This window comes from Carassius gibelio, chromosome B11 (assembly GCF_023724105.1).
Source record: "Carassius gibelio isolate Cgi1373 ecotype wild population from Czech Republic chromosome B11, carGib1.2-hapl.c, whole genome shotgun sequence".
NCBI classification, from domain to species: Eukaryota; Metazoa; Chordata; class Actinopteri; order Cypriniformes; family Cyprinidae; genus Carassius; species Carassius gibelio.
The window spans coordinates 11,124,220-11,147,918 of record NC_068406.1 but is presented as its reverse complement, the minus strand read 5'-3'; the positions used below and the strand labels follow the sequence as shown (position 1 = coordinate 11,147,918).

Here is a 23,699-nt window from a genome sequence, read left to right as displayed (position 1 = left end):
TTTTTTTTTATTTTGCTTTCTTCATCAAAACCAATCAATCAATCAATCAACCAATCAACCAATCAATCACAAGATAAACCTGAGAAACAGTAAAAATACCTTCACATGAAGAAAAACCTATGTATAGTCAATGCATTATCATGAACAGTGTTATTTTAGTATCAAACTATTATTTATTAATACTTTACATAATTAGTTTATTAGTTATATAATTAGTTAGTTAGGCTTATTCATTTTTTTTTTTCTTTTTTTTTTAAGTAGTAGTTTTGTTTTGATTGTTACTCATATTTTTTAATTGTTATTTAATTTATTTTTGATATCAGTTTTAGTCATTTTAGAACTTAATTTGATCTATTTCGGTAAGTTGCAATTGTTTCATTAAAACATTTTATTATTTTTTTCATCTCGTATTTTATTACATTTCAGCATTATTTCAATTTGTGCTTTTTTTATTATTATTATTATTATTTTTTTAGATAACATTAAAAACACTTACAATGAACAGCAGTTTTTACAGCCTTTACGAATATAGGTTATATGAATATATAAGCTTTCCATGATGTATGGTTTATTAGGAATGAACAATATTTGGCCGAGATACAACTATTTAAAAATCTGGAGTCTGAGGGTGCAAAAAAACAAAATACCTTGAAGTTGTCCAACGGAACTCTTAGCAATGCATATTACTAATCATAACATTAATCTAAAACATTTCTAATCACAACTCATTAGGACAGATTAATTACTTTATTCAGTGTAAAATTTACATATCTAATGAAAAAAAAAAAATCCTGTGCAGTTTGAAGCCCCACATTGACAGGCTTTTCTCAGTTGTATCTGATCAGCATCAGGCCCTGTTTGTGTCCCGGTTAGTGCTTTATCCCTTTTCAGTGTGTTTGTGTTCCCATTTTGTCCACCTTCATAGTCAATGGTCAGTTCTTCGTACATGCAGTGAGTGCACTCGGTCAGGCAGCATGAGCAGGTTGGGCTGGCAGGAGTGGTTGATGAACCTCCCCACATTGCTTATGGTCATGGGGTCCACGAAAGTCTGGGTGACCCTGTCCCCTCTGCTGTGCTCCTGCACAGCAATGATGTAGTTTATATCTATGGAAGTCTGGGAGAGCTGGTGTTGATGGGCCTCGTTAGACCCGATTACATTCCCGGCATACTCTTATACCAATCGGGCACAAGGAAGGTGCTCCAGAGCCTCCACCCCCAAACCCCTGTCCTTGGTGCTGAAAACACCCAGACAAACCTCCACCCCCTTTTGAGCCACACGGTTCTGGCAGGACTCACTGCATGCGCATTAGGCATTGCACTCGAATACAGGCCCGCTGTAGCCACCATCCTCTCGCAGTTAGTTCAGACGTCCCATGCTGTCAAACGTCTGGCGAACTTTAGGCAGGGGCAGCTGTTGAGCAGGCAGGACTGGGCATGACATGAGCAGCCCGGGAGGGTCACCGCACTAGATTTAAGGTGCCTGGTTCTTGTGCATTATCTGGCACATACTAAAGGAGTTATTTTAATTAAGGCTAAAATTGGAATAAAAAAAAAAATTCAAATACCAGACATAGGTGCTGAACACTATAGTTCATTTATGCAAGTGAGGATAACAAACTAAAAGTGAACTGTGTCATATGTGACCCTGTACCACAAAACCAGTAATAAGGGTGAATGTATTTATTAATTTATTTTTAAATAAATTTTATACATCATCTGAAAGCTGAATATAAGTTTTCCATTGATGCGTGTTTTGTCAGGACAATATTTGGCCGAGATACAACTGTCAGAAAATCTGCCATCTGACACTGCATCTACATCAGAAGTAAGCAGTGTGACAAAATAACTATAGAACTCATTACAATCAGTGACGCTGTCTACACGCAACAAGACAAATCCCCATCAGTAAAGTGCTTCCGCATTCTATTTATGACATATTGACATAATTTTCAAATGACTTCAGGCGTGGCGCGGCGCGACATAACAACTGTCCGGTGTAGATTCGGTTTGAGAAAAAAATAAAATAAAATCAGTCGCATTTAAAGTTGTCCAAATGAAGTTCTTAGCAATGCATATCACTTATAAAAAAATACATTTTTATATATTTACAGTAGGAAATTTACAAAAAAAATGACTTGATATCCTAATGATCTTTGGCATAACAGAAAAATCTATAATTTTGACCCATCCACTCAATTGTTGACTATTGCTACAAATATACCTGTGTTACTTACTAATGACTGGTTTTGTGGTTTATGGTCACATATTATACCAAAAAATTTTCATACAGTGGAATACCACTAAAACTGATAAAAAACTTGCTACCAAAATGTATTCACTTTGACCTGACCATTGTTTTGCTGAGGTGTTTTTCTTTAATTGCTAATGCTACCTTTTTACACCACAGACTGAACAGAATTAAGCATTGCTTCCCAATTGGTTGACCTACATTGGTATTATCTAATTTTGAACATATTTAACAACTGACAGCTTTACAACCCTAATTCATTACATACCTTTCAATCAAAGTTATCTTATATCATCAAGATGAATTTGTTCTAACACAGTTTTACATTGAGTTATTGTCATATTGTATTACCACATTCTAAACTATGATAAACTAAGATGAAATTTTAAAGGTATCTGATAAAGTTTTGGTTTGACTGTATATGAAAGTGCTGCCATCTAGTGAGGCTGTGGGTACACTGTTAACACTGTTAACCTGCTAAATGATGAAAATGGCAATATATTTGACTGACTCATGATGGTGCCAGATCTGCTGTGTTAGTGCTGTTAGATCTGAAGGCAGCATTTGATACAATTGACCACTTTGTTTTGATTTCTCATTTGGAGCACTGGGTGGACATTCAGGGTAATGCTCTCAAATGGTTTCAGCCCTATTTATCAAGAGAAAGTTCTCTGTTTGGTTAATTTACTTCAGATGTAGCTCCTCTTAATGTGTTGTGTTATTCAAGGCTCTATTCTCGCTACAATTTTGTTCTCTTTGTATGTGCTTCCCCTGGGGTCAGTTTTTAGGAAACATGGTGTCTTCTTCCATTTTTACGCAGATGATACCCAAATCTATCTGCACATGGAATTTAATAACAAGGGTTTGGATGCTCTGCTGGGATGTCTAGCTGATCTTAACCTTAATGAAAGCAAAAAAAAGATTATAGTTTTTGAATAATCAGAATTTGCTAGCTCCCCTGGCTTAAATCTTGGCCATTTGTTATTCTGTGTGAAACCAGCAGTGAAGAATTTGGGGCTCTATCTTGATAGATAAAAGCGTCTGCTAAATGCATAAATGTAAATACACATCTGTAAATCCAATGTACATGCTCTATTTTGCATATTTATGATGTTACCAAAACTGACTGGATATGTTTTAATAAAAATATTAATATTAAATATGGTTTTGGAATACTGAAATTTTGCACTGAATAAAAGCAGGCTTGAAAGTGGTGCTAAATAAAATTTTAAAAGATATGAAACAATTCTTGACCCAGGGTTCAAAGTGGCATTTCCCTGGGGTTAAATAAGACATTAACCCGGGTTGTGTTTATTAGTGAATCTGTTTCTGCTAGGATTAATTTGTATGACTATCAGGCCCTCTGTAAAGAGTACGCAGGTAACAGTGACAGCGCACGATCTCTGCTGGATGTGAGTACGCTGTCCTCAGTGCTGTAGTGTTTGACTTCAGTTCCTCGGGATTCTCTTTCACTGACTCGCTCTGCTCTTCCTTTCAGCCCTTCACCACTGTGAAATGGCTCTTGACAGAATCAGTGAGCCTTGCTTCCGCCAAACATGAGTTCACAGAGACAAAATCATCTTTGTGATGTCTGGATTACTGAAGATAGATGATATTTATTACTGTCAAAGACTGTGTTAGAATGTGCTGAGTGTTATCTTCTTACATGTGGACCAGTGCTGGATATCAATGGCTGCCATGAGCATGAGAAACCTCAACTCTAGACTTAATCTGTACTGTGTGAAGTGCAGACAATGCTGAGCATAAATGTCTTTTGTCATTATTATTTGCCTGCCTTTTAGACTGATTCAGCTTTTAATTTGGAGTCTAAAGATGCATGACATGACAAAATAGGAATATTTCACAGAGCTGTTTGTGAGAATAGCACACATTGTCATCAAAAGATGTGATGTGGATTCTTCACAAACTTTATACGTTTTGCCTGCTTAAAAATTACTTGGAAAATAACCTTTAATTGACTAATCCCTTTACATCAAAGGAAAGCCATGTTATGTAAATAAAAACATATTTTCCATAATTTTTCGAACATTCAATTCACTGAGTATGCTATTTATAATCTTTGGGTTATAATAAGATCTCTAATATCTCTTGGCATGTAACTTGATTTCTTTGCCTATATAGGCACAACTCATGAATAATACAATTTGACAACATTTGTATCATAGCTTCTTACATTAAATATTTTTACATTTATTAATTTAGAAGACACTTCTATCCAAAGTGCATTACAATTTCTTTTTCAGTGCACTACTTTTTAAATCTATCATAAAAGAAGCTACTTTTACACATTTGCAGCAGGTTGCTTTGACGTTTGCAGATTAAAATGATCTCCCTAAGAAAACAAAAAAAAATCATGATTAGGCTAATTTTGGGCTAGTTTCGATTATCTAATAAAAAGAAACAAAACTATTTAAATAAAATATAATCACAAGTGGCATCACACTGGGACTTAAGGGAATGCCCTTTTACAGTTTTGCATATAAATATGTATTTACGATACATCATAATTCATGGTTTTTCTTTCAAAAATGTTGAATTTTTTTTTTATTTATCTTGGTGGCCATATTTAAACCTCTTGGTTCCCGCATGCGCAAGTGCACCCCATATCTCTTTAAATGGAGAAACATCCATTTTTTCACCGATTTTTTACAATTCAATTTCATATTTGAAATTACCAATTCAGTTTGTTTCTTTTGTGCAAATCTACTAAATATTGTAGAAACGTAATTTTCTGTAAAGTTGTTTTGTAATGATTTGTATTGTAAAAAGCGCTATACAAATAAACTTGAAAACTTGAAAATCACATTAAAAAAGCTTATTTGTCAGGCTAGACCAGACAGTGTTTTTTAGTAACTGGGACGATTCTAACGGCAGTTGCAGTGATGCGCTGACTTTACAGATTAGCGATTGGCGCTTTTTTCAGAAGGCGGGGCTTATTTCGATAGAGTGGCCATATTAAGCATTGCATTTTTTCCTATTCAAAACTATACGAGTGACACGTCTTGGGTATTCTATAGTCTTTGCTAAAATGGCTCTTTTAATATTGATAATTAATATTACTAATATTTAATATTGATTCCTGATTCCAAACTGTAAAAGATGCACATAAATTGGGGTGTTCAAGAGAATAGCACAGCCCATGTGTATGGTTCGCTGACGCAGGGACCGGTGTTTCGACATAAAACATCCAGTTCTCTTAGTTTATCATATATATATTCTAGTTTAAATAAGTAAGGCTGGATAAAACATTTCCAAGACATCTTCTCTGTCGAATTCTTCAAACATGTTTAGGAAGACTTTTATGTACAGCGTGCTTCTTCCTCTGCAATATTTTAAAGTTGTCCTTACTACCTTTCTTGGGCCTTGAACATGGTAGTTGCATTGCTGTCTATGCAGTGTCAGAAATCTGTTGGATTTCATCAAAAATATCTTCATTTCAGAAGAAGGACCTCAACATCAGAAACAAATTAATGGATCACATTTGTTTGGGGCATTTGAAGATTATATGCTTTTTCGGAGCATTTGAGCCTTTAGCTAGATGTTCACTTAAAGTAGTATTTTACTTCCAGAACAAAAATTTACAGAAAATTTACACAATGAGAAATTGTGTTTTTTCAGCAAAACATTTTAGGATTTTTCTTCATATAATGGACTTCTATGGTGCCCCCGTGTTTGAACTTCCAAAATGCAGTTTAAATGCAGCTTCATAGGGCTCTAAATGATACCAGCAGAGGAACACATGTCCTATCTGGCAAAACGATATTTTCTAAAAACATTTTTGCAATTTATATACTTTTTAACATCAATTTCTTATCTTGTCTAGCTGTTTTGTTTAGTTCATTACAGTTAGATTGTCTAAAAACTTAAATCTAATTTAGACCTCCTACTTTAAAATGTTCCTACAACGCTGTTTTACTTTTTTTTTTTCATCTTATTTGCATGTTCACTTTTTAAACACTGGGTAGGTACTTCTGCAGCGATGTATATTTTACAGTGATATATTTCTACAATGTGGACATACAGTATTTCAAGAAATATTAAACAGCATTTATCGCTTTATTGTAGGACTGAACCTCCAGCTGATAATCAATAAAGATGAACAACTTCATTATAGCGAGTGTGAGAAACGAGAAAACACAAAACTCACACAATGAGAGAATTAGTTCATTAGACCACAGGAAATATTTTAATAAATGGTGCAGTTAGTTTGTGTATGGCAGATAGTTAGTTTATGTATGTCATAGGGCAGATGTAACATATTTTGTTCTCACAGCTTATATTTGAAATGGCATATTAGCATACTACACATGCTATCTCTGCCATATAAAGATAGAATATGGAAAGAGTAACAATAGAATGCAAATTCCTTCTGGAGCATCAGTGAATGTTTGAATCTTTTTAAATGGTTGTGTTTGAGTCCCTCAATTGTCCTTAGTGTGAAAAGATGCATCTCAAAATCATACAGTAACTGCTGGAAAGGGTTCAAATATGCAAAGATGCTGGAAAACTGAAGAATCTGCAGGAACTTAAAGATTTTTCTGAAGAACACTGCTCAGTTTAACTGTTCAGAACAAACAAGGGACTCATGCACAACCATCACAAAACAGAAAGACAGTCGAGGATCATCAGGTGACCACACAGAGTATTAAGAACCAAGGGTTCCCAAACTTTTGAGTGGGGTTATTTTAATAATTTCAGCATTTATTTTGTCTTGTGGACTAAATGTTAACATCTTTTATGTACAATATCTTACTCAGGACAGTACTAAATAAAATATAACATGCATTTAGTATGATCTCTCTTATTTTTTGAAAATCATTCATATTTTCACAGATTCTGCAAAGGGTGCCCAAACTTTCGATCCCCACTGTACATATGTTATCATATTAATATGTTTTGTTCTAATGTCACAAGTCACAATTTCAAGTTTACTGGTTTTAACTTGATTATTTGGTTAGGGTTTAAGAAGTGTACTAAAAAACTTTTTCAAATGTGTCGTCAAAATGACCCACAACCTAATCAGTTTACATGTGAAGAAATCCATTTATTCACAAACTTCTCACGAGACGAGTGTTTGACATAGACAGTATAAGAGATGTTTGACAAATTATTCGGCAAACTACTTCCTCTCATCGCTGCTGTTTCGTGGTTTGGAGAACAATTACTCAGAGTCGCCTTCTGTCGTTTCACAGAATTATACAACGGAGAGCACGTCAAGCATAAAAGCCTTGTAGGTTTACTGAGGAGCGCACGCAGTAAGCAGGTTCATTGTGTAGAGCCATGCGAATTGCCAAAGTATAAACAAGGCTTCAACTGCACAAAGCTAAAGAGAAAGTGGAAAGTCCTACGTAAAAGATTTAGAAAAAGTTCCATCGATTCACAATTTATACCATCGCTACGAATCTACGATATTGCCATATGATATCAACCATCCCTAACATGCAGTAACATTAATGATTCAAACACATTTGACAAGCTACTTAATCAACAAGTAGCACATCCTCACCTTATTCCAGAAAAGTTGCTGATCCAAGGCTGGGTTGTACAGCTGCGGCTCACATGGATGAATGTTGGGGTTGGGGGTGAGGGGCGTGTCTGGTCTGAACTAGTTGATGCATGAAAAAAGCACCCTGATAAAGAGGTTGACTGGCTCAAAGTATTTTGAGTATTTTGAAAATACAAAAATACTCGTCTTAAATGTATTTAAATACAAATTACATTTGATTTTTTCCAAAGGCTTTAAAATACAAAATACAAAATAGTATTTTGTATTTCAAATACATATTTTAAATACATGTATCTGAAATACTGCCCATCCCTGATTTTAGTAATATAAAATCAATTTTCTCCATTTTCTATACTGTGAATATGCTATGTTTCTATACACACGGTTGGGCAAATATAAATCTAAATTTATTTTAATATAAAATACCAAATACCTTAATATAAAGTGTGTAAAAATAAACAAAAAAATACACCAACCACACCATGTATCAAAATAAACTACTGTATTTTTGTATTTTGACAATACCAAAAAAAAAAATAAAAAAAAATAAACTTTTGCAAGGGAGCATGACATTTCTATAAAACACTCAGCACACATTAATATACATATTGAAATTGTGTTTATGCAAAAAACAAACAAAAAAATTAAATAAAGGATCATTATTTTTGTAACGGAAACAGGTCAATTTAGCTCAAAGGGAATAATTTAAGATTTTAAAGGGAATTTGAACAGAATCACTGTTTCACGGCTGATCAATGAGACGCCCTGCGATTCACTGAACAAGCCGTTTAACATCAAATCTGCGCTGGATATTAATATCCAAACTATAGTGAAACACTATCAATTAGCACAGTAACAAGATCGGCAGTTTAAGACATTATCTTGTAAGCACAAAACACAAGATACTTCTCTTTTCAATATGAATAAGGCTTTATTAGATAAATCTAAGACATGTAAACTAATCTAACACATAAACGCACGCACTCACACATTCACACAAGTTGCAGGAAGATCGAAAGTTAGGAAAAGATGAGTTTAAGAGAATGGAAATATGGAATCCCAAGTTTACAGCAATACGTTAGACATGAGCAACCATCAATCACTTAATTAACGCTCGCATTGAGTTCCTCAATGGGGTTAAAATTATATTAGATACACCAGCACAACAAATATCTGGGAATACATTGCCTTCGTTTCCTGTGAAAGGGACTCCCGTTGAAAGGGGTATCCCGGTGTCGCTGATTGGCTGGAAGTTCAGTAGTTGCTGAAGTGACGTCTTGGGAAGCCCGTGGTTGTTGGGCGTTGGCTGAAAGTGCAGAGTCGTGTGCGCTGGTCGAAGTTGAACGGGCATCCGAGGTCAGGCGTCGGAGACTCAACGTTACATAACTTAACTCAGAACACGAAACTCTCAAACGGAAAAGAAAAGAAATAAAGTTTGACGAGACAAGGTTGTGTTCCTTCTCATCGTGGCTAGCAGCAGGCGTGCAGGCTGAAGCACGCTGCAACCGCGCTCAAAGAATAGTGATGACAACAAACATGGCTAATAGCAGAAACACAGCTAGAGACTAAAGCAGACACTAAAAGCAAGATTTCATGGTGTCCTAGGTAGTTAAAGTGGCCTGTTGGCCACAACTCAAATGTTGTCAGGACAATATCAAGCAAGAAAATTCAATCACACACATATCAGCTATCCCATAGTTATTAAAAAAAAAAAACATACACAATAAGTGATTATAACATGATAGTCAAAGGTGTGGGTTACACATAAATGAATATGGGGTGAAGCGATGGACTGATTCATTTATGAGTCTTTTTGCGTTCATTCTGGTCCATATACATGTACAAAAAACAGTTTCTTTGCCATTCTCTTGACAAATACTTCTGTGGAGACAAAATCCCTTCCCCTTAGGAATTTCAGTCTGGTTCTGCTGGGTGGGGGGAAGTCAATGGATGTGTTTAACTCATGGGTTTCCATGTGATGTCCAGCGTTGCATTTCAATTACGAACAACAAATTTGACACCAAATTTCTCTTCTTCGAATTGAAATTGTAAATAATTGTTCTAGTGGTGTTAATGTTGAAAGCTGTTGTGTGAACAAGTTGGTTGGTCATCTGGCTTGGTTCTTGTGGCACTAGAACTGATTTATGACTTCCTGAGGAATTCGGCTTGTGTTTCAACGCACAGCTTTGATAGACTCTTTAATTTGTCTGGTTCGACTTATTTCTGTTACAGTTTTTTTTTTTTTAGTTCAGCCTTTACTGTATAGTAAGTACCTTTACAAGGCAGTATTACAGTATGTGGGCCTTCCCACCGAAGATCCTCTCAATAAAGGTTACATAAATGATGAAAATTAAAATCTGTTTGTCTGCAAGTAAAGATACTTCATTGCGAGTACATAATGAAACAAGACATCTTCAGCAAACTCTAGGCTTGATCGTCTGCATTTGAGTGAACTAGTTTTCAGGGATCGTGCTGTACAGGTGATAAACATTCTTATGAGGGAAGAAAGACAGAATAAAGAAAGTAAATAAATGTGTTATTTAAGATGAACAGATATGTGTTTATGTGTGTTTGGTGTGTGAAAATGTTCACACAAACATACCTTCTTTTCTACTGGATTTCCCTGTTTCTGTTGTTTATTGATCAAAACATCTGTAATGCAATGCAGAGCCCTTTAAACCAGTCATATCAATTTAATAAATATGTGTTGGCCTGGATGAACAAGGTCTCTGTCATTTACTTTATCACATATATTTTAAACTTTGACACATTGCACAGCAGAATCATCTCTTCTCAGACTCATTCTGTGCAACATTGTTGTGATTAATTTAATATTTGCACCACTTCCTCCAGAGCAACCTTTTAGAACCTAAATGTGGGCTTGTAGCTTTTGTGCTAGTGAGGAAGTTTCGATTTGCGCAACCACAGTAGTTTTTATAGTAGTCCTATATATATATATATATATATAAACTCTTAAGTGAAAAGAAAGAGAAAGATTCAAATCCTCATCATGATATGACAAAGAAACATTTCCTTACCCGAGGGCTGGTAAAGAACATTTACAGATGTAATGTGTTTTGTGGGATCTGCTGTGCTGTCCTGATGTGACTCTGGGTGTTCAAGGCCTTTGAAAGAACAGCATGATGAAGAAGATCAAACAGAGTCAAAAAAACTATACAAAACAAGAATACAAATGTTAAATTGGACAATGATTGGATGAGTGCATCTGTAAATTAGATGCAAGAGCACTACATTTATAAAACGTCTATGGTAAATGATTTTCAGTTTGGTGTGAACTGTTCCTTTAAGAGAATATTTGGCTAATGATACTGATCTGCTGAAGAAATGGCTGTGAGAAGCTGTGGTCTCTGAACAATGTTCCTAACTAAAAGTATCTGTTGCTGGTGAGCTACTATGTTTTTAATTGATCTGAGATAATTTCCTGAGAATTATGTTCTCTTACCTGCAGATATGGGCTGAGATGTTTCTGCAAAAGTGATCAGAGAATGTGTCTCTGGAGGTCCAGAACAACTCTAAATAACAACCAGTAACAAAGGTCAAGCTCCTTTCAGCCATTATTATTCGCTATGATATAATATATTTAATATATTTGATATAAATATATTTGTTAATTCATGAATTTAAAGATTTTAAATATATGGACACTCACTATTCCAGTTTCTTGAATGGGCGCATCTGGTTTTCTTCTTTTTTTACCTAGAAATCATTGAACTTTATTATATTGCTGTGTATTACTTTGGTCACATTTCTGTTGTGCGTTATAAATAAACTGACATTAAAATACTTACATTCAAACCAGCACAGACAGATGAGTCCCATGAATCCAGACAAAATTACAGTAATACCACTAGAGACGAGCACTATCAGCAATATATCTGTGTCAAAACAAAACAAACACTTTAATACGTGTTTATGTGTATTATCATGTTTAATATTGACACTGTAGATACATCAGTCCACCTGATATTTGAAGTGATACGCAAAAAACTTGAGAAATATTTTTTTTTTTTGTATGTAATGATTCTGACCTTCACTATTTTCTGACATTCTACTGTTAAGCAGCATAATCATGAGACTGTTGTTGAATTCTCTGTATTTACTGCTTTTACTGCTTTTATCCAGGAACTGCTTACTTACAGATTCTGACCAATTATCTTTGAAAATAATTCCCAGCTATATTTAAATTTTTATTATTTCATATTTCATATTAATTCTACAGGCAACTTTTACCATCAAGGAAGAGTGGATTAACTTTTATTTTTTCCTTTGCTGTACTGGTTGGCAGGTTTATCTTGGTTTGGAGATCTGATAATATAAAAATAACATTGAAAGTGCAATCAGTTTTAATAAAGAAATAATTAGATTTAATATAAAATAACCAGAAAAAGCTATTATTAGCAACTTACTAGTTTTACTGTATGTTGTAATTTCAGAACTGGACATTACACTTAAAACTGTTGAAAAGACATTGTGAAATGTGTGATGATATACCATATATATAGTAAATGCTCAACAAATCATGAGCTGGAGAGAATGATTCTCATTTTGAAGACATTCTGAATAAAGTAAGAATAACTGATTTATAAACTCAATCACTCACAGGTTTTCATGGCTGTTGTAGTTGTTTGTTCAGTGGTGGTTGATGTTGAAACTGCAGAGACAATTTATCAGCATTATAGAGAGTCATTTTACATTACTATCAAACTTTAAAGCAAAACTTGCTTGTTGGAGATACATATCCTCAAATAATAATAATACAAATCGTGTTGGTCCTTTAGTAATGTGTGGTTTTGGATGGAAAAAACAACACAAACATTATTATTAACAATTGATTTGATTTATTTAGTGATGCGGCTTTAAGGGAACAACAGCACGTCACTGGGACAGTATCTTAAAGGGACACCTTTGTCTCTTCTTCACTCCTAAAGTATATTATATGCATATTAGTACCTTAAAGTAGTAATGTATAATGTTAAATAATCCATGATCAGTAAAAACACTGGAAAAGTTTATAATACAGAAGAACAGCAGTGAAATATCTCACCTCGAACCGTCACTATGACAGGATCAGAATCAGATGATGATATGATTGAGTTTGGACCAGTTGTCATTGTGTGGAAACAGATAATGTTGAGTGATTCAGGTGATTTTACAGCTGCCCATCTGAGCACTTCAGCACCAGTGAGATCCAGCTCACATGATGAACTGCTTTTCTTTTTCTTCTCTTCTCTGTTTATGAAGAAGTGACATTCAATCACTGAAACACGTGGACCTGTCTCACAGCTGATCTTCACTGAGCTGGACTCTCTTATGACATCTGGAGATACTTTTACTCTAGGAAATTCTGCAACAAAACAGATCAATCAGTCATTCTCATATTTATTCTCAGTTATTTTCATATTAATTTATTTATTTATTACTTTAAATGCGTCATGACATGAGAAATCAAATTTGCCTTGATCCTTTTGCATATAGGAAGTCTTTGTAAAACATCATGTTTCATTACTTACATGTCCTACATTTTATTGTCTCAAAAGACATGCAAAAAGGCACAGTGTTTGGGGCAGACATCAGCTTGAGAACGAATCGAGCCCAGCGTTAGTTCAGTCAGGCCACGGAGGCATAGGCTGTGACCAGCTGATGCGTTCAGCTGTCTAGTAGCTCCTAGCACTACCATTCTCCAATTAGACACGGGACATATATATGTGGCACCACTGTTCAGTAAGTATGCTCAAATGGCTCGCAAACCTCCCTCACTCCCCTTATAAGCATAAGCATATTACCGTGCACCTTCTGGTTGTCGTCTCTTTGTTTCAGATCACTAAGGCTTTCAAGTCCCAGTTGGCACTGACTTCACTGCTAAGAGACACTCATCCTCATAACCAAGCTACAGGATAGACATCCCACTGCTACATCTACACGATTACCACTGTTTGCTTTTAAAGACATTATTAAGTGTCTTAATTGTCATGTGTTTCCAAGCTGATGGTTCTGGGAGGTAAATGTTTAAGCTCTTGTATGTTCAATTATTCTGAGAGCAAGGACCCCCATAAAGACCATACCGCCAAAGATAAATTGTGTTCAATAAACTCAAGTAACTTGTCAAAGTGGTCCTGTCTGAACTAGTATAGATTATAAACCCTGCCCTCACCATGTTGTCATGATCCCTGTCTGTGTTTCTTATGTCTCTGTTCATGGACTCTTAAGTTTGTAGCTTTGTCTTGTTTGTGACCTTGTTCCCCTCGTGTTTCGTTGTTGATGTTCCTGTCTTAGATTTCTGGTCTTGCTCCTGCTCAGTGTTCCTTTGTTATTTACTCTTGTTTGTTTCATTCTGTCATGCTGGGACACAGACAAAGTGAGGTGGATCCAAATGCACATAGTTTATTGACAAAATGAAAAAACAAAAACAGAGGTAAATAAAAAAGGAACACTGAGCAAGAACATGAGCAATGTCCATGAACAGAGACACAAGAATCATAGACAGGGATCATGATGCATGTAAACGAATGGGACATTTTAGTTTGAGGCAAAAAAATATATATTCTGAATCAGAATTAGCTTTATTCGTCAGATGTGCGCAAATACACGAGGTACTCCTGGTACATACAGACATACATGCATACACATCTGACATAAGAACAGAAAAAAAAACACTTTTAAATAGTAAGACTGAACATTACAGTGTATGAAAATTTACTTACATGTACAAATTAAAAGTAACATTTTCTTGGTTTCTGTCATTTAGGTTCTTTTAACATTTGTGTATGTTTAAGTGATTTTTCTAATAAGTTTGGTTTTAGTTATTTGATGCTATAAAAACAGCACCCACAAAACATTATTAACATTATAAGTGAGCCTCGAGTAACAATAAAATAATTGTAAAAATCCAGTGTCTATAATATATATATATATATATATATATATATATATATATATATATATATATATATATATATATATATATATATATATATATATATATATATATATATATATAAAAGCTTCTTATTTCTAGGAACTCAAATGTTTAAACAGGTTATTGCAGTAAAGGTAATGAATTTTCATGACATGGCTAATGTAAACTAATACACCTATAATAAGCAGAGAAGTTTTATGTTCAATTGTGTGCAGTATTACTAAAACATACTGAACACAAATGCTGAAATATGTTAGACAAATTAGGACATACAGTATTTAATCAAAATTAAACAATATACATCACTTACTGTAAGAATGAACCTCCATCAGGAGCTGAAAAACTATGAAGATGAACAACTCCATTACAGCGAGTGTGAGAAAAGACACTGAATGAGTCTCACAAAGAGTGAATTAGGAAATGGTACATCAGACCACAAACTGCATTGTGTGGTCACTTATGAAGGTGAACACAGATCGTGAGACATGTACAGCTACAATCACTTTAACAGATGAGTAATATATACAGCTGAAAAAGACTAGATCATAGTATCAAATTAAGACTGTGGAATACATTATTCACTTTAAAGTCACTTTATTGTGTACATGTTTGCTCAATAATGTATTAAACATTCTGACAAAATTAAAGCAGTTTAGTTGGTCAGACAATTGACAGAGAAAATAATACAACTTAAATAAGTAAGTCACTATGCTAATTTTGTGAAATTTTTCAACTTTCTGAAACTTTGTGTACATGTACAGTATATGTTCCAATATTTGATTCAAAAAGTATTTTAAAAACTGCATTAATTAGATATAATATTTCTTAATATTACTGATTCGGCATTAATGAACTCCACAGATGACACTCAGGTGCTTTCATTTACATTTAACATTTTTGAGGAGCACACAGAGGAAGTTAAAAGAGATGGTGTTTCCATCTGGCAGGAGATGTAGTTGATCTCTGTGAGAACATCAGCAGAACCTGCAGAGATACAGACTTTATAATCATACATGTTACTGTATCATGGAGTTCAGTTTATGCACAAATAAACTTGTACATTGTACTTACTGGTAAAGCGGCACAGACAGACGAATCCTATGAGTCCAGACAGAAATAAAGCAATACCAGTGAGAACCAGCACTACTGAGAGCCATGAGCCTGTCAAAAGTAAAATGATTAAATGATTGATTTAATATATATATATATATATATATATATATATATATATATATATATATATATATATATATATATATATATATATATATTTTTTTTTTTTTTTTTTTTATCATTTAATGTAAATTGGTTAAACATGACTTCAAAACATGAAACATGAAATTATATGTGAATTTATGTTTTTTTTTTAATCAACATTCTTATTTGAATTTCCTTTCTTGACCGCACGGATGTGGTGGTTTTCTGCGCCCGCCCTGGTGGGCTTCTGTCTCGACCGCACAGCTCCAGTTCCACCTGATCCACCCGGGATACTTGCCCTGTCGGCTCGGCCCTGGGCCTCAAACTCTCTGTTCCCTCCTGGTCTTGTGTTTTGTTTCTTGTTTTAATTTTTTCTCTCTCTGTTTCCTTCTGTGGACCTGGCCCTCCGTCCCTCCCCCTTGTCCTCCGCCGGTCCTCCTCCCTCCTGGTTTCTTCGATGTTGTTTTGTTTTTGTTTTTTGCACTTCCTGTCTCTGTTTCCCTCTATTACCTGGCCCTCCGTCCCTCCCCCTTGTCCTCCGCCGGTCCTCCTCCCTCCTGGTTTCTTCGATGTTGTTTTGTTTTTGTTTTTTGCACTTCCTGTCTCTGTTTCCCTCTATTACCTGGCCCTCCGTCCCTCCCCCTTGTCCTCCGCCGGTCCTCCTCCCTCCTGGTTTCTTCGATGTTGTTTTGTTTTTGTTTTTTGCACTTCCTGTCTCTGTTTCCCTCTATTACCTGGCCCTCCGTCCCTCCCCCTTGTCCTCCGCCGGTCCTCCTCCCTCCTGGTTTCTTCGATGTTGTTTTGTTTTTGTTTTTTGCACTTCCTGTCTCTGTTTCCCTCTATTACCTGGCCCTCCGTCCCTCCCCCTTGTCCTCCGCCGGTCCTCCTCCCTCCTGGTTTCTTCGATGTTGTTTTGTTTTTGTTTTTTGCACTTCCTGTCTCTGTTTCCCTCTATTACCTGGCCCTCCGTCCCTCCCCCTTGTCCTCCGCCGGTCCACCTCCCTCCTGGTCTCCTTGTTTTTGTTTTTTGCACTTCCTGTCTCTGTTTCCCTCTGTTGCCTGGCCCTCCGTCCCTCCCCCTGGTCCTCCCCCGGTCCTCCTCCCTCCTGGTTTCCTTGTTGTTGTTTTTTGCACTTCCTGTCTCTGTTTTGCACTTCCTGTCTCTGTTTCCCTCTGTTGCCTGGCCCTCCGTCCCTCCCCCTGGTCCTCCGCCACTCCACCTCCCTCCTGGTCTCTGTGTTCCTTGGTTTGTTCTTGTGTTCGGGTGGAGCATCTGGTAGCTGCTCCATAGAGGAGGGGGTAATGTCACGGTGTCTGGTCTGTGTTTCCCCGGGTGTCCACTAGTGGACTCACTTCCCCATAGGCACCTCACCACAGGCACTTCATTTCCCACAAAGCCTTGTCCCTTCATCACCGTTATTGCACACCTGTTAATTGCACTCAGGTGCCTTCACTTTCATAGTCATTATCCTGTCTATTTAAACCGGTCTGTTTTCTGTCTGTGTCATGGAGTCCTTAATTTCCGTCACCCAGTTTCCTCGCGTTCCTTGTGTTTCTAGTTCCTTGTTTCCTGTTTGTTTGTTTCGGACTGATTTCATGGTTTTGACCCCCTGCTTGTTTTGGATTTTGCATTTTGGATTACCCAATAAACACACTGCTATTGGATCTCTCGTCTCCTGTGTCCTATCGTAACAGAGATGTGACTTTTATTTGTTTGACACTTGCTCATGAAATTTGGCACAAAGTGATGAGCCTTGTTACAGCTTTTCTTGCAAAGTCTGAGATGCTCCTTTAATACCCAAATATGATGCACTCATCAATTAACAATTCACCTGCTTAGTTTGAACTGATTGAAAACAGTTTAACATGTAACCTTTTCACTTTTATTTTTAGTGTTGTAGCCATCAAAATAAAGTGTTGATATTTACAAAATACATTTAAGCTGGTCAGTGAAAATTTGCAAATCTTTTTTTGTACCTTTGTCAATTAAATAAAAGTTAAAGAGAATTAACAAATCTTATTGCATTTTACAAAACATCTCAACCTTTCAGTGACTGGGGTTGTAAGTCAAATTCTCTTATTTTTTGCTTCAGATAAATCTAGAAATAGCATGATTTAATCCATGTTTATATTGATAATGATTTAATCTATGTCTATATTGCAATAAGGGAAATAACATACAACTGAATTAGATAAATTGTTAGTAGATTTTTTGCCGCATGAAATGATCACAAAAAAAGGATGAACAATTTTAAGGTTTTAGTTTTTACAAATATTCAGAATAGCAGTTTTGTGTTGTGAGTGAACGAACAAGCTTTAGAATCATTCAGGATCTACCACTATAAACTTTGAAAATAATTCTATATTTTAACTTTTTGAAGTTAATTAATTATACACAATGACTTTTACCATTGAGAAAGAGTGGATGCACTTTTCTTTTTTCCTTTCCTGTACTGGTTGGCAGGTTTATCTTGTTTTGGAGATCTGCTAATATAAAAATAACATTGCAAGGGCAATCAGTTTTTAAAAATAAATGACTTCTCAAATTTAATGTAGAATAACCAGAAAAGCTATAACAGATTAGCAACTTACTAGTTTTACTGTATGTTGTAGTTTCAGAAGTGGACATTACTGTTAATACTGATGAAAAGACATTGTGAAAAGTGTGATGATGTATATTATAGAAAATGTTTAACAAATCATGAACTGGAGAGATTCACATTTTAAAGACATTCAGAATGGAGTAAGAATAACTGATTTACAAACTCAATCACTCACAGGTTTTCATTGCTGTTGTAGTTGTTTGTTCAGTGGTGGTTGATGTTGAAACTGTGGAGACAATTTATCAGCATTATAGAGAGTCATTTTACATTACTATCAAACTTTAAAGCAAAGCTTGCTTGCTGGAGATACAGATCTTCAAATAATAATAATACAAATCTTGTTGGTCCTTTAGTAATGTGTGGTTTTGGATGGAAAACAACACAAACATAAGTATTAACATTTTGATGAATTTAGTGATGATTCATTAAGGGTACAACAACTTCTTTAAACATACCTTTGTCCCCTCTTAACTCCTAAAGTATATTATATGCATATTAGTACCTTAGAGTAGTAATGTGTAACCTTAAGGTAGTAATGTGTACTATTACAGTCTATTGAAAGGGACTTTACAAATATTATCCAAACCATCCAGAAGTGCCCTACAGGTGTAACATCATCATCACTTATTAATAATGAGTTTTAGAAGTGAATCTGTATGACGTTAAATAATCCATGATCAGTAAAAACACTGGAAAAGTTTATAATACAGAAGAACAGCAGTGAAATATCTCACCTCGAACCGTCACTATGACAGGATCAGAATCAGTTGATGATATGATTGAGCTTAGACCAGTTATCATTGTGTAGTAACAGAAAATGTTGAGTGATTCAGGTGATTTTACAGCTGCCCATCTGAACACTTCAGCACCAGTGAGATCCAGCTCACATGATGAACTGCTTTTCTTTTTCTTCTCTTCTCTGTTTATGAAGAAGTGACATTCAATCACTGAAACACGTGGACCTGTCTCACAGCTGATCTTCACTGAGCTGGACTCTCTTATGACATCTGGAGATACTTTTACTCTAGGAAATTCTGCAACAAAACAGATCAATCAGTCATTCTTATATTTATTCTCAGTCATTCTCATATTTATTTATTTATTACTTTAAAGGCATCATGACATGCAGTGTAAAACTGAACAGTGAAAATGTATTTAAAAATGTAAGTTAATTTCACTCAAATAATTATGTAAGTTCATTGGACTGAATTGAAATAAGTTCTGTAAACTCAAAATGCTATTGTAATAAGGTGAACTTAAAATTATTGTTTTCTAGTTCCCAGCATGCTTTGCATCAGTCAACAAGGAAAATAAATGTAGAAATTAAGTGTAATTATGTGTGTTTTTACACAAGATTAACATAAAGAGACATAAGTTAGTACTTAAATGTTGTGTTATGTTAGGATTTACATGTTTCTGTTATGTTGGTGTTGCAGTGTTACTGTTATGGTGAAGAGTAGAGCCTGAGGTTAGGTTGAGGATGGAACACAAAACTTAAAGGCTTTATATACTGCATGATATTTGAATATTTAGTCTTTTTTGAGAACTACATTAGTACATACCGGTGTGCTTTTGCTAACTAGCATGGAGCTATAAAGATCTGAATGAATATACTGTTAATGGAAGTAAGTTGTATATGATTATCATCGTCATGAGTTTGGTGGGATCATGGAAGAGAGACTTGGCTTGACACCCATGGCTCTCAGCCCCGCCCCTCATCATAAAAATGTTAAGCTTTATTAAAGGGTTGGTTCACCCAAAAATGAAAATTATGTTATTAATTACTCACCCTTATGCTGTTCCAAACATGTAAGACCTCCTTTTATCTTCGGAACACAGTTTAAGATATTTTAGATTTAGTCCCTCCATTGAAGCTGTGTGTACGGTATACTGTCCATGTCCAGAAAGGTAAGAAAAACATCATCAAAGTAGTCCATGTGACATCAGAGGGTCAGTTGGAATTTTTTGAAGCATCGAAAATACATTTTGGTCCAAAAATGGGAAAAACAACGACTTTATTCAGCATTGTCTTCTCTTCCGTTTCTGTTGGGAGAGAGAGTTCAAATCAAAGCAGTCTGGATATCCGGTTCGCGAAAGAATCATTCAGTTCACCAAATCGAACTGAATCGTTTTAAATGATTCGCATCTCTAATACGCATTAATTCACAAATGACTTAAGCTGTTCACTTTTTTTAATTTGGCTGACACTCCCTCTGAGTTCAAACAAACCAATATCCCGGAGTAATGCATGCACTCAAACAGTACACTGACTGAACTGCTGTGAAGAGAGAACTGAAGATGAACACAGAGCCGAGCCAGATAACGAACAATAGACTGACTCGACTGACTCGACTCAGAGCTCTCGGACTAAATCTAAAATATCTTAAACTGTGTTCCGAAGATAAAAGGAGGTCTTACATGTTTGGAACAGCATAAGGGTGAATTATTAATGACCTAATTTTCATTTTTGGGTGAACTAACCCTTTAACTTAAAAAAATTGGTTGTTTACTCAAATATTTTAAGACAATAATTTACCACAAATGTTTGAATATTCTTAACTTACCAGGCTTTACAGTGTGTGAAATCAAATTTGCCTTGATCTGTTTACATATACAAGTCTTTGTAAAACATAATGTTTCATTGCATACATGTCCTACTTTTTATAAAATGACTGTGTCAGAAGACATGTAAAATGTGCAGTGTTTGAGGCTCTAGACATCTGCTTGAGAACTACTAGTATAGATTATAAACCCCGCCCTCACAATGTTGTCTTGATCCCTGTCTGTGTTTCTTATGTCTCTGTTCATGGACTCTTAGTTTGTAGCTCTGTCTTTTATTTGTGACCTTGTTCCCCTCATGTTTCGTTGTTGATGTTCCTGTCTTAGATTTCTGGTCTTGCTCCGCTCAGTGTTCCTTTGTTATTTACCCTTGTGACGTGACATACAGCCAAGTAAGGTGACCCACACTAGGAATTCGTGCTCTGCTTTTAACCCATCCAAAGTGCACACACACGGCAGTGAACACACACCCGGAGCACTGGGCAGCCATTTATGCTGCGGCGCCCGGGGAATGTTTCATTTCGTTGTTTGTTTCATTCTGTTATGCTGGGACACAGACAAAGTGAGGTGGATCCAAATGCATTAAGTTTATTGATGAAATGAAAAAACAAACAGGTAAATAACAAAGGGACACAGAGTAAGAGCAGGAGGAATGTCCATGAACAGAGACACAAGAATCATAGACAGGGTTCATGATGCATGTAAATGTATGGGACGTTTTGGTTTGAGCAAAAAATAAATAAAAATTCTACTTACATGTACAAATTAAAAGTACATTTTTCCTGGTTTCTGTCATTTAGGTAGTTCTTATCACATCTGTGTGTGTTGAAGTTATTTTTCTAATAAGTTTGGTTTTAGTTATTTGATGCTATAAAAACAGCACCCACAAAACATTATTAATATTATAAGTGAGCCTCGAGGAACCATAAAATAATTGTAAAAATCCAGTGTCTCAACAACTAAAAACTTATATTTTCAATATCTGCTTTTTTCTCAATTTCCCATTAAAGTAACACCCAGAATTACTTTCATATGAACATGTGCAGATGTAGATGAATATTACAGTGGATATTCCAAGGATGCTTACAAAACCAAGTCCAATTAATATAAGCTTCTTATTTATAGGAACTCAAATGTTTAATCAGGTTATTGCAGTAAAGGGAATGAATTTTCATGACATGGCTAATGTAAACTAATACACCTATAATAAGCAGAGAAGTTTTAGGATCAATTGTGTGCAGTATTACTAAAACATACTGAACACAAATGCTGAAATATGTTAGACAAGTTTGGAAATAAAGTTTTTAATCATAATTAAACAACAGACATCACTTACTGTAAGACTGAACCTCCATCAGGAGCTGAAAAACTATGAAGATGAACAACTCCATAACAGCGAGTGTGAGAAAAGAGACTGAATGAGACTCTCACAAAGAGTGAAATAGGAAATGGTCATAAGACCACAAACTATAAAAGCATTGTACAATCAGTCATGAAGTTGAACACAGATCGTGAGACCATAGCTGTTTTCACTATAACAAATGACAGATCTGGAGCAAAGACTAAAAGAAGGAAAGTAGTTTTGTAAAAGTAACATTTAAATATGCCAAAAACACCTGTACCATTAATACACTTGAAAATCATAACATCACAGGATCATAACAAAATAAAAAAAATGTGGAATACATTATTCTCTTTATAGTCTCTTCATTAGATACACATTTGCTCATTAATGCATAAAGCATTCAGACAATGTCAAGCGGTCAGTTGCTCTTTAATTAGACAAATGAATGTAAAAATAAATCAGATCAATCAAGTAAGGCACTATGCTAATTTTATGAAATTGTGTATGCTGTAAATTTGCTAGAACTCTTGTATATGTACATCAGTAATTTTGAGTAATATCAATACAGTGCACTCTAAATTTGATTAACAGATTATTTTTCAAAGTTTTTATGTTCATCTTAATTTTAAGTTTTTATATTTTTTTATGTATTATCCTTTTATTCACTGATTGTATTATTTAGGAAGGAAATTATACTTCCTTTCAGCATGTATGCAGGGCAGGACTCGGGTTCACATTCAGCCCTGGACATATCCAGCCCATAAAATCCCCACATGAATGTTCTGCTGAGTTATAGGGCCTTCAATTGGAGTAAATAAATGAATAAATAAATCAGGACGGACACAAATAATGATAGATATTACTGAAATTCAGAGCAAATGCATTTTTGTCAGACAGAAATGCACTTGACACTAAAGCAACGATTTTGAGCTAGAATGGCAAAGAAAAAAAAATAGGCGTACTTCTAATGAATTCTGTCATCCTTTCCTTATCCTCAAGTGCTTGCAAACTTGCATGACTTCCTTTCTTCTGTGGAACACAAAAGATGATATTTTGGTCGATACTACAGAAAAAAGATAACGCGAATACTACTAAATATGAAAGTATACGATTCACTTGTTTTTATGAAGTTACACTGTCATACAGTGACACAAGCAGGTAAAGAGTTTGTCCCTTTGACTTAAAGGTCCCGTTCTTCATGATTTAAACTTTAACATGTTTTAAATGGGGGGTGAAATGCATTTTCATGCATACTGAGTTTTTTACACTGTTAAAGAGTTGGA

The 23,699-nt window shown here is 35.2% G+C and overlaps 1 pseudogene; it reads right to left on the bottom strand.

The window, feature by feature from the left end:
• Window positions 1-751: 751 nt before the first annotated feature.
• On the bottom strand, window positions 752-22,488 carry LOC127967946 (uncharacterized; annotated as a pseudogene).
• Window positions 22,489-23,699: the final 1,211 nt, after the last annotated feature.